Genomic DNA, 13,123 nt, shown 5'->3' with positions numbered 1-13,123 from the left:
AAACATCTCTCACCTTGTTTGTTCAGAAATCTAACTCAAACAAAAGTGCATTGGAGCAACACCCTGAAAACCACAGGGAAAGGCAAATACCATTACTAGTGGCAGATAATGAGATCACTTTCTTTTGCATGAAAATGCTAAAAATGGAAAACACTGCAGAGGTGTGTGTCTGGTTATTCTGCATTTCCTGGATGTTCTCGGTGTCATCTCCAGTGATACATTCATTTTATACCCCACAGATCACTTCTCAGAGCTGTGACATTCCTGACATAAACCCAAGAAACCCACAAGCTTCTGAAAGGGTAACAGTGCTTGTGCAGCAGTGTATTCACACCCTGCAGGTACGGATCTGAGACTGCAGGGATCTTAGGCTCTGAAGACCACAAGCATTTCCAAGCGCTGTTCTACAGCTTAACTTGACGCATGCCAGCCTGTCCAAATAAGCTTTACACAAATCATCAATATTCAGCACACTTTATGCTTAGAACCAAAGTACCTGGGTACTTCAGTAGTTTGAACATGATACTAGATCCCATGCAAGAACAACAAAAATAGTCATAAATAAAGAGAGCATTTTCAGCTCTGAGCAGCACTGGAGTCATTAGCTAAAGGGGTCTGAAACAGAAGGAAGTCACACTGTTCTAGAACAACATTTAAATGAATTAAAAAACCAAAGGCTTCAAGACAAGCCACAAAATAAACTATAATGAAGTGTAATTACATTGGCAACCTGTTTCCCCTATTCTGACAGGCTAAAAAAAAAAAAAAAAAAAAACACAAAAAACCCCAAAACCCAAAAAAGGCTACAAAGCCAATTCATCATGAACACAGCTGTCTAGTAAACCTTCCCCTTCCCACCTCCCTAGTAGGAGTTCTTTTTAATAGCACAATAAAACACTCCAATGCCTCACTGTTATATAGTAGGGATCAAAGAAGAGCCCAGTGACTAAATGAATCATTACTTAGCTAGGCAGTACAGCCAGAGAACTGGACAAGGTATCAGAAACTTTCTGCCACTGACCTACTTGTCCAACCTTCAGCTAGGCATTTTTCTTCTGTTGAGATCCTTTCTTGCTATAAAAAAGGAATAACAAAGCTCTCCCTGCCATGGCAGAGTACTTGTAAGAGTACTTCCAAGATCCACCCGTGAAAGTGCTATAAATGTTATTGTGATCTGCAAAACAACTTCCCACCAGAACATGAAGGGGGATGTCCGGTGTCTTTAAATATGGAGAGAACCAACAATACTCAACTTGCAACAGCCCTCACTTGTACCCAGCAATGCACAAACCTCCTTGAGGAGAGACCTCATACGAGCTTTGTAAACGGCACCTTTCCAAATTTCTCATATGCTTCTCCCCCTTTCTCCTTGCACACCTCAAGCAAGAACATCCACAGCTTTGGTCAGTTATCATATATATCAGGCTTTCAGTCCCTTGTGTTGGCAGAAATTGGGAGGATGCTGGCACGCTGTTCACCCAACACTGACCAGATCGTGCTTGTTTTCTTTGGACAGCCCTGGCCACGCAAATACCAAAACCTGCCTCTACCCAGCCTCCAGCCACCACGTAAGCAAGTCCTTCAATGTATCCTCTTGTGCTCTGACTACCCTCCTTTAAGTTATTTAATGATCTCTGAAAAGAGCAATTTTTTCTGGTGTCTCTGAAGGAATTTTAAAAGCTGTATATTTTCAGTTGTGGTCATTTTCCTCCTGTTTTGCCTTTTAAGGGCCAAGTCTGTTATTCAGGTAACATCTACATTTACATCAAAGAGTTTGACTGTGTGAGATCTTGGAAAGGGAAGCTGCAGAATTTGTCCCCCAGTTTGTTCTGTTCTTGGTTCACAAGCCTGATTCTTTTGGCTAAAAGTCAGGAAAGGAAACAATAATGTTCCTTACTCAACTAGAAAGGAAAAAAACACATAATTTGCCCCCATTTCACAAGGCCAGCAGAGTGGTGTGAGACATTTGGACAAAGGTCACAGAAATGATGACAGGTATCTACAGCGGTTCCACCACTTCCTGCTATGCAGGTATCTGTGCAGATGTAACCCAGGAGCCCTCATTTATCTGCACCTCCTTCCCCTCTCCACCATGGCAGGACAGTGCCTCCGTTACAGCCTGATCCTACCACTGCTCAGAAAAGGAAGGAGACAAAGGTACTGTAAGGAGTTAGCACAGCTTTAATGTCCTAAAAAGCATCTCTGGATCATATGCAATTCAAGAGCAACACGTGGCTGCTCAGACTGGCATCTACCCATTCTCTTGGCTATCTTTTTCTTTCCCCAACAGCCTACCAATAAGATTTTTCTGGTGTTTTTGGGTTGGTTTTTTTAATGGAGTGAAGACTAGGCAACATAATTCCACATCTCCCACCACCTTCTATCACTTTCCTGTTTTATGCTACCTAGTCTGAACAATGGTACAGAACAGAGGCCTGAAGTGGCAGCTTAAAGAGAATTTTTGGTCAGAAAATTGCAGAATTGGCCGTGAGCTAATATAAACATCTGCTCTTGGTACCTGTTCTGGTTCATGTCTGCTTAGTTTATGTCCAGAAATCTGCTTTTATTCATGTCAGCATGGAAGAGGGAACACAGCAAGAGTAGACTTTCTTACTCAGCTCTACACCCTGCACCACAAGCAGATGGCCCCGGCACTGCAGACGTTTCCTCCCGTGCCTTCCTTCCTCTGCTCCCAACCCACACACGTGTGGCAAGGGCGTCTGCAAGAATTCCAGCAGCACATCATGGTGATATGCATGGCTGGGAGAGTAAGGAAAGCCTGGAGAGATGGCAAGACTAATAATTAGAGGCATGTGTTTTGGTATGTTTTGCCAAGCATGCCTGATAGGGAAGCAGTCAACTAGAAATCAATATGGTGCCCCAAAAATCTCTTTTTTCCTGAAGACAGACTTAAGGCCAAGTTGAAAACACAAACCAGACACACATCTTCTAGACTCATTCCCCTTAACTTTGGCTGTGATTTTTATTTTCTCTCAGAAGTTGTACTGAAATATGAGAATTGCAGTCTACCAAAAAAAAAAAAAGTCCAGGGTGATGTGAAGATTTCTTTCCACTGGCTGCTAATCCCTATCAAAAAGCATTCTGAAAATCAGCCAGCCTCACATTAAAATACAAAGTGGTTTATGTGATGATGTACACGGCTCTCCCCAGCTCTCCTGTGGGTCAGTCGCTTCCCTGTTCCTGCCCCCAGGCCCAAGACAGGGTGTATCTATTCCACAGCAAGGAGCTCTGCTTTCAAAAAACCAGAAAGCTAGTTTCTCTAGGCTATCCAGCATCTCCATGTGCATATGAATGGCAAGAAAATTCTGTAACAGTATATGGGCAAAAGCCTGAACTTTCATAGGTAAATAGAGGGATAAACATTCCTTCCTGAAAGCAAACATTCATGGCTTTTCCCCATTCAACCATGCTTGAACCTTTTGTAATTTCCCTAAAGCCTGAACCCACCGCACAATTAATTCCAGATCCCCATTTTAAACCTAATCCCTCTCAAAACACCAACCTACCTGCAGGTGTGTCTCTTTTTTTTAAATCATAAATGTAAACTTTCACCAATTGCATATTAGATTGCAAAAATTTTAGGAACACGCCACCTGAATGAACTAGGGAAACTCTTTTAAAAGGAGTGTGAACAGTATGTTGGTAACATATTTCAAGCAAAAAAATTCTTTCAAGCAATTTGAAGTGATATAATTTCCAGTCCCTATGTATGCTGGTCGTAAAACTGTGCCCCAGTAGTAAAAATAATCATATTAATACACCAGGGAGAAAAAAAAAGTCTTTTTGTTCATTTACTCACAGTGCCAACTAACCAAAACCAGTGGAGCAGCCCTCGGCCTGGAAGAGCAGGAAACATGACCCTTTCTGAACACACACTTCGATTTTCCAAGAAATCTTCAGCTCCATGTTTCTTTTCCTCTCTGAATTACTTTTTAAATCATTGCATTTATATTGAGCGAGTTAGTTTTAAAGACCAGATCATGCAAATCTTTTTTCGTGCAAATAAACTCACTGACTTCAACAAGACTACTTGCTTCAGTCTAAGTGCTTGGGCAGGAATCAGAATCTAACATTCTCAATTTGCTAGTTAGACGGTTTTGTTTCTTGTGAACTTAAACCTTCTTCTGCCTTTATTTGATACAGTTTTTTGAGGGGATATCTTTTAATGTGTTGGGTTTTAAAAAAAAAAAAAGAAAATCGTTTCCCTGTTTTATTCAATGCTGCTGTAGTTGTATTCAATTCATTAACAAGTGGTTTGCATCCGCTGAGAAGAGCTGTCTGAAATAGCAGTGTCACAGCATTCATCATCATTACATCAGCAGTAGGGAAGTTCATACTGATTGCTATCAGCGACCAGAGTGCCCCAATCAGCGTGCAAGCAAACATAGCATGTTTAATTTTTCAGAAAATGACTCTGGGTAGTTAGGGTGTTCATAGGTACTACTTTGATCCACGCTACTGGAAGCAGTCTTTGGGGATACAATACATCTTGAACAGCACAACTGTATGAAAGTGAAAAACACAAGGGGAGGCATGAAGAACAATCAGGAAATTACAGTCTCTCTCAACCATAAAGGACCCTTTATCAATTTTATCAAAACTGGTTACACCATTCCTTGGGATTATTTAAGGATAAAAAAAAAATCTATCTTGTTCAGATACATTCAAATGCAGAATTTACATGAGGCAATCTTATGCTATTATACGGGAGCCATTTCACATTGATTTATACAGGCTTGATTCAGGTACATTTAACTTCCAAAACCCACCTAGATTTCAGCACTGCTTTCCATCAAACCTGCTGGCAAAGCTACACTGACAAAGTTACCCCTGACAGTACTTGCTGAAAAATACACGAGTGCTCAGGTATTTTAAGTGTCTTCCAAGTGTAACATTAACCTCTTGGTACACCTCACCATTTTTATAATGGCTGCAGGAACTAATCTAAATACTGTACATTTTTTAAATAGTTTTGTGTTTTTCCAGTTAGAAAGCTAAATCAGAATTCTGCAACCCCCATTAACTACTCCTGGGCAAATTTCATTCAAATTCTTCCCTGTTGAGCCAACTGGTCACAACAGGACTAAGACCAGTATAAACAGAGCAAAGAAATAGTCTTATATCCACTATATATAAATACACAAAACTCTTGTAAGTTGGGAAAAAAATCTTATAACTCACAATACTTATCTCCATTTAAATTACATGCATAATCTATAATTGTGCTAGTTGCAAACTGCATACTTACCTTAATTTTGTTTTGAAATGCAAAGTAAAATGAGGGAGAGGGGAAGAGGGGAAGAGGGGGAGCGGGAGAGAGGGGGAGAGGGAGCACGCTGTCATAGAAACAGGCAGATTTGTCACTTGATATTAAAAATACCCCGTTACAGGGCACAACATGTATTAATACAATCTTTCCACATTTGTTACTGTCTGCTGTCTTTTCCTGTGTTACATTCCTTTGATTTCTTCCCCCCATAAAGGCTGCAAAACAACTAGACCTAAAGCCTGGTTAATGATGATCTGATCTGCTCCTGATAGGTTAAATAGCTTGTAGCAACAATAATGCAGGATCACAAACACAAAGGCAATCAGCTAAGGCAAAGCAGTGCTATCAGTATCCTCGTGATTAAGATCCTAAGTGAGAAACTATTCTATGGCGTTCATTGAACTACTGATCAAGTGTAATAATTGCTCAACTCCAGAGGAATTACATTTGCTTACATCTTTCTGCTACAGATAAACTGGATTGCCAAAAGTTCTGAAAACATTTAAAACAAAACATACACATATAGTGGGATCAATAAGTGGCATTTTCTACTGAGGCAGCACCTCAGTTGTTTTTAATACCCATCACGCACATACTCTTACAAGTAGATTCTCTACTTTTGTTACAGCATTTAGAGAGCTGTTAAGTATAACCCCAATTAAATGTTTTTACTATTACTTCAACAAACTCTGTATCTAAATAAAAAAAGCTTTCCACCAGGAAAGAAGTGACTCTTATCCAGTAAACAGAATTTAATGGATATCATCTCTGAAGGATTTGGGTGAAACTGTCCATATCCAACCAGCCCATCCCTCACAGCAGTTGTTGTTTGGGGACATGCAACACAAAGCTGGGGGATACAGAGCCAGAACTTACAAGACATCTTAGTGGCTTTACATGTCAGATACAGTGTCTCTTCTGAGATAAAAATTCATAATCCATTCATTATCAAGAGTCTTTAGAGTAAGTAACTGAACTTTAAAATTAAAAAAAAACAGAACAAAACAAAAAAACAACCAACCCCACAACCAAAACCAAACAAACAAACCAGGTCATTAACTCTGCATCTCAGCATTTGTTATTTTAATCTCATGGTCTTGGGTTTCTTTATTCTTCATTTGGCTCTCTTACAAACTATCTAAATACAGACAATGGAAAGAACAAAAGTTATTTCGTAAAAAATAGAGAAGTGCCACATATTTTTCAAGTCTCCAAACCTGTAAATATACTTGGGGAGGCAGGGAGGTTTAAAAATGGTAAGGCACTTACCCTTAAGAAATCAGAACTCCTGCCAACTAAACTGCCTAATATTGCAGTGTAAAAATTCAGTGCAAGCTGTGTTACCGCTTGTTTTGCAATCCTACGTGTCCTTCTGCTTCAAATTCTGCAGCAGGAGAAACTCTAATAATTATGTCAACGTAAGATTAGCTGCAAAAGAATTAGCACAGAGGGGGAAAAAAAATTCCTGTGGACTTTGCTGTTTGTAGCAATAGATTAAAATGAGTGGTGACACTTCAAACTTCCCTATCAAGTCTACGCTCAGGTTCAGCCCCTATCTTTCTTCAGGAATTCAGCAGCCTCAAATCCAAAACAAAAACAACACCACAGTGAATTCATTCCGTAAAACACTTGTTTTTATGAAACCTGAATCAGAGCATTTATATGCTCAAGATTTGAAAGGACAGGAATATGCAGAGAGGAGGACAACCAGCAAGACTTGCTGTGTTGATAACATACCCTATGACTTCCTCTGCTGATACTGTTACTAGCACTTCGGGCACTTATGGGGATGATACAGGGTGTTTTCTTCTTTCCCTTCTCGCCACTTTGTCGACAAACAGCTTGGTAAAGCAAACTGCAAACGTCTGTAACGGGAGTGCTTTGCACCACGATTTTAGTTCATCAAATAAGAAGTCACTACAAATGCCACAGAAAAATGCAGAAATATTCTAATTTAGAGCACCGGAGCTAAACGTGAATTCCAATGCCATGACCACTTTCTTCACACTTTTTGCTTTATCTCATCAATCCCAAGAGATGAAAGTTTCCTTAGAATCAAAACTAGATCTATATATCAATGTCAATCTATACAGGAACCGAGCTCAAGGAAGAATATATTTAATATACATCTACTGTGAAGATGTGCGTTCTGTTTCCAACCTACGATATGCAAATGAAAGAAGAAAAGGCTGTATTCAATATTTTACAATTAGCATTTTAAAACAAGATTAAAGAAATCAAATAGAATGTTTTTGAAAGTGCCATGTTTTGATCATCAGTCCTGTTCCTGGAAGCCTGTTTATCTCCTCAGCATACTCTCAGGTTAAGGGATGCCTTCTTCCAGAATTTCACATTCTAACCCAACACAGATGTTTTAACACGTAAAAGAGCTAGGAAAGCTCCATATATCCAGGAAGAATTTCAAGTGTGAAAGGTACTTTATAAAACTTCAGCTTTTACAGTTTACTTCAGGTTTTACACCTGTCTCACAGTAGCAGTAAAACTTCCTCATGATTCCTTCACGTTTTTGTAGCTTGACAAAATGCAACAGGACAACGCTGAACTGCTGCAGTATAAATTACTTTGCAATCCACTATTCCTGTTCAAATAGTGTAATCACAGAATTATACAACTGTCTTATTCTCCCAGAAGAAACACCCATAGTGGACTGAAGAGCCAAGCAAAACCACACCAAACCACATCCTCTTAGTTAGGAATTAGTAGTGCTAGGATTTCGTTTTAATATATGCAGTTCGGAAGAGCAGACGCTGTACTGAAGTGGCACTAACTTGATCTGAGTTTCTGACTATTCGGTTTCAGGTATTCATACATCTTATCTAATGAAGGCGTCATTCTCTCGGCAGCTGGATGAAGTATTCTTTACATGCAGTTGATTTTCTTGACATTAACACATTTCTATGTAAAGAAAACAGAGCATCATACGAAGCAGCAGACATAGTTGGGGGAGGTTTAGCTCTAAACCACCAAAGGTTAGCTGGGTTCTTTAGTCCTGCCCTAAACATCAGATACCAAAAAAATAAAGCTGCACTTTGAGCATCATTTAAACAAAAAAAAAAAAAAAGTATTAACTGTCTTGGTAATCAGTGCAAAAAGTAACTGGCATTAGAGTGGAAGCTTCAGCTAAGAAAATTATTCAATCAGATCTCTTGGTAGTGGATTCTGATATTACCAGTTCTGACACCCAGCAAGTATTTAGAGACAAATGCTTTCTATGCCAATTAGTCCACCCCTTTTAATCTAAACCATCTTGTAGGCATTTTTAAGATCAATGTATTGTCTTGTTTCTTGTTTTGTTCTTAAAAAGAGAGAGAAACCAACTCTTCAGATCAGCAGCCAATTTAATACACTTTCAAGGTAATGCAGGTACCATTTATACGTACAGCGTATCCCACAACAAAACCACAGCACGATGCCAGCACAATCTTTAAGAAAGTTTTCCCCTAAAAAGCAGACTTAAAAGAAAGCAGGGATTAGAGTGAGCTGGAAGGTAGGGAGGGGACTTACCTCAAACCCAGCCAAGCGGAAATCAGAGCAGTAATTCTACAAGTCGGCAGAGTACACTTTTAGAGCTATAATGGTGTGAAGAAGTGCTGGGCAGCACTGCCTGAAGGCAGCACTAATACACTGATGACTAATGACTGGGCCATGCAGACAATGAATTTGGGGGTTGAAAACTAACAGAAACCGTGCAGTACCTTGACAAATGGGCTTTCAAAATTTCATTCATTGAATAACCTTTAAGCACAAAATTGGCTCAAGTTCTCTCGGGAATAACATGACACATGTTGTTAGACAATAAGCATTTTCCTTTTTAATTAAAACTATTACACCAGATACATAAACATGATTACAGTGAATAAAACATAAGTTAACTGTTTAGCAGCTAGAACAGAAGACTGGACCCAGAATTTGGGGTACAACACCATTCGTGCAGAAGGGTCAACAAACCCCAGGGTTAACTACCTGATTCACTGAAATTCACCCTTGGCAGAATACATTTTCCCTTCTTTGACACTTAAAGGAGAATGAGAACTTCAAAGGTATGTTTAATGAGCTGCTACAAATACAATTGGTTAAAAGAGGCTCAGAAATTATGTACTAAAAGCTGCATTGTGCTTAGAATTACAACTGAAAAAGTCTCGTTTTAAAGAGCCCAGTCAAAGTCAAGCCCCCATAAAACAAATCAAGCCCCGCATACACTTTGTAACCTTGTGTACTGACAAACACCTTAAAACAGAATCCCTCTTTAAAGGGGCTCTTTTGAGTTTTTTTTTCGGTGCAACTCGACTTCCAATTTGAAAATAGCAATTTTGGCTATTTTTACAGACAGAATGAAATATCTGAAGTGTCTCTAAATTAACAAGTACCACTTGCCATAGACAGCATCGCCTTTAGCAGCTCCTAAAAACTTCAGAAAAGGATCTTAAAACAGGAAGCTTAGTGAGCTCATAAAACTGTTGTTGGAGCCAGGAACACATAGCATATTTAATCTGCAAACTGTGAGTCTACAATGATTTCAGCAAGATCTGAGGCATGCCCTCAAGGTTTGCTGGGATCTGGGATTAGGGAGTTGATAAGAACCCTCTACTGCCCATGGACATGTTTTTCTTCTGCAGTTAAACACAAATGCATAGAGACGTTTGACTGCTGCTTGGCGTTACTGCTCAAGTTATATAAAAGCTTTGCAGCTCCTTTTGCTGTCAATATATCAAAGTTTAAAAAAAAATCATCAAAGTGTGAAATTTCATTTAAAGTCTTTGCCAGTCTACAGCTCTATTTCACAGACCTATCAAATAAAAGTAAAGATGAAACATGCACTGTAAGAACTTGAAAAGTTTGCAGCAGCACCCATGCCCTATTTTTGTTTATTCTGTCTCATTTTATTTGATTTTAAAGTATAACAAATCAATTCCCTTATAAAAATGACAAAGTCTAAAGGGAGGACGTCTATAAAACCTATGGTTAAAAGAAAACTTGAAATCATCATTACAGCTGAACCTTTTCTTAAATAAGAAGCTTCCTCTGTAGCCATTTCAGCATTTTAATTGCCTAACTGCAAGTTGGCAGAAAATTTCTTGAATCTTCCAAAACAATCAGATGGGCTACAGAATATGAGTGCCAGAAAAACTAAAGCCTTCTTCAAAGTATTCTTTAGCTAGGGATTTACAACAATTGCATAAAGAAGAAAAGTCTGACTCTTAAGATAATCTACTATAGTCTAAAAGCATTAACATTCCATTACTAAGGTTTTCCTGAGGATTTCATGACTCATTGATTCACTTTTCCTTCAAGTCTGCTTTTTCTTTGTACATTACTGTCTCCATATAGTTGAGTGCATGCAACACTGATCATTAAACTGCTTCCTTCTATAACTCCAAATAAATCCTGCTTTAATAACCATCAGATTCCTTATTTATCAGGCAAAGATGACTAACTTTTCACTAACACTCTGCAAGACAGAAATATGCTATTCCTTCCTCGAATGCGCAGGATGAAATTGAAACACACTACGGAGTGCAGGTAATAGCCTTCCCAGAAACGAGGCAGGGAGTGTAACTGTAACTTTTATGGGTCAGCATCAAATGCTCACATTTATCTTGTTAAAAAATTAAGCAAGCTGTAAGATTGACAAATTATGATGATACCTCAAAAATTGAGTATTTTGGTTTCCCTAACACCAATTCCAAAACAAAGTGAAATTATTTATAACCATCGATCCTTTAATTTCTTAGTTACAAAATGGTTTTGTGTCTGAAAACGCACAACGTGTCTTTCAGAACTGAAGATTAGTTGCAGCAGTAAACACTGTCTTGGCCACTGCACGCCTTCTCAAGCCAAAAACATTACCCCACTTAAGCAGGAAAACGCAGGTGATGCCTTTGTTTTGTAGTACTTCCGCAGAAATGCTTTGGAAAACAGCATGTCCTACTGCAAAGCATGTGCAATTATCGGAATGCAAGAGTGCATTCATTTAGGCACCTTAAGCCATAGTTTTACTACCACTGCTTCTTAAAAAAAATGTATAAACCGAGGGAGCCCTTTTCTTACTCATTGAAAATCACATAATCCTGCTTCTAAAGAAATAATCCTCCCCCTTAAAATAGCCTTCTCTCATAGTTACTATTATTTATGTTTTTAGAATTGGGCTGTACACCAAACTGAAAGTATTTACATACTCGCTAGTTAAACCCAAACCTTCATTATATAAACAAACTCTCAGGAGGCTGCCTACAGTTTACATTGCTAAAGTCATTCAGCATTACTTTTAATATATATTTCCTCAACTGAAACACGGTGGTGTGGACACGGCAATTTTTACATTTTAAGGTTACTTTACTTTTAAAACACTGCATTCGTCTTCCTTCAAAATAATCATGACATATGTAATTAAGAAACTGTCAGATCATTATTAATTTTTAATAAAGGACCTAAGTGAAATAATTATAGGAATCAATCAGTGAGGCACCTTTCCAAATTACAATGCACAAATATTCAAACTACTTAAGGTCAGTTCTTGCAAATTTAAATACGTAATCTCGCCGAACACCACATCAAAAACAATTTTGTAACACAGAGAAACTTGGTGATTTCTCAGTACTCCAACGACCCAAACGGTTTCAGAACAGATGCCTACATCATGCACAAAAAGAGGTGCAGCCGTGCCCTCTTAAAAATGTTTGCTGATTCAACTGGCCACACATCCCAAGGCCGCTGAAAAATTTCGCTCCCAAGTTTTCCTGTGGCACACACAAAAGAAATGAAGCCTGCACGCTGAAGCTTAAAAAAAAAATCACGTTTATTGAGCCTTGAAAATCAAGCGGGAGGTAGCAGGGGCGCGACGGCGGTGAGTATTTTGCTGTGGGTCGCTACCTAATGCTCCTCTAGCAAAGCAGCCTGTATCAAACGGACAGCTATCCCTACCTTAGACTAAAAGGCTCTTTGAGATCCGTACAGTCCATCATTTCAAACTGAAGTGGCAGCTGGAAAATGTGGAACAGCTGGCAAGGAGCTGAGAGAAAATGTTTTACATAAATATATCTACATACAAACTGGCAGAAGGCCACGGACACCGTACCCGCAGGACTGGATCAAAACTACGCACCAGAGGGTTAAAATGAAAATTTGGGGGTTGGGGGGGGTGCTCCTTTTTACCTTTTCTCTTCACGTGGTGCGAGGCTGTGGGAGCGGGGGCTGGCGGCGGAGCTCCCGCCCGCCGGAGTTGTGTCAACACCCCGACTTTGCGGGGTAACTCGCGCGGCGGAGGATCCTTCCCCCGCCGACACTCCTAACTTGCGCGGTGCCGGGACGGGCCGCGGCGGCTCCGAGGAGCTCCCCCGGGGCGCGCCACCCCCACCCCGCCACCGGCCCCTTCCCGCCGCCGCGCCGCTCCTCCCGCCTCGGCCCGGCCGGACCCAGCGCCAAGGGCGGCGAGGAGCGTCGCCCCACGCCGCGCCGCACACCGCCGCACCCCCCACGCGAAAAGGCGCACGCAGCCCCGCACCCCCACCCCCGCGGCGCAACTCGCCCCTTCCCCTGAGGGAGCCGCCGGCGGGGAACAAGGGCCGCCCCCCCCTCCCGCCCCGCCAGATGTGACAGCGCCTTCCCCCCGCGCCTCTCGCCTTTCGCCCGGCAAAGTTTGCGGCCGGCCCCCCGCCTCACGGGCGTGAAAATGCCCGGGAGTTACTCGGGGAATGGGGGGGGGGGGGCGGGGGGGGCGAGGAAGGGGAATAAAAAAGCAGCTGCCGCTCGCAAACCGGCAGCTCCGCCGCGGGACGTGACCGGGCGGCCCGGCCCGGAGCGGGGAGTGCCCCC

The 13,123-nt window shown here is 40.9% G+C and overlaps 1 protein-coding gene across 2 annotated transcripts in view; it reads right to left on the bottom strand.

Annotated features, from left to right (window-relative positions):
* GLI3 (GLI family zinc finger 3) overlaps positions 1-13,123 on the bottom strand; it is a 211,385-nt gene that overhangs the window by 196,993 nt on the left and 1,269 nt on the right. The window lies entirely within an intron of this gene.

This window comes from Phalacrocorax carbo, chromosome 2 (assembly GCF_963921805.1).
Source record: "Phalacrocorax carbo chromosome 2, bPhaCar2.1, whole genome shotgun sequence".
Taxonomy (NCBI): Eukaryota; Metazoa; Chordata; class Aves; order Suliformes; family Phalacrocoracidae; genus Phalacrocorax; species Phalacrocorax carbo.
Note: the sequence above shows the minus strand (reverse complement) of the source record. Positions and strands in the feature narration are given on the sequence as shown.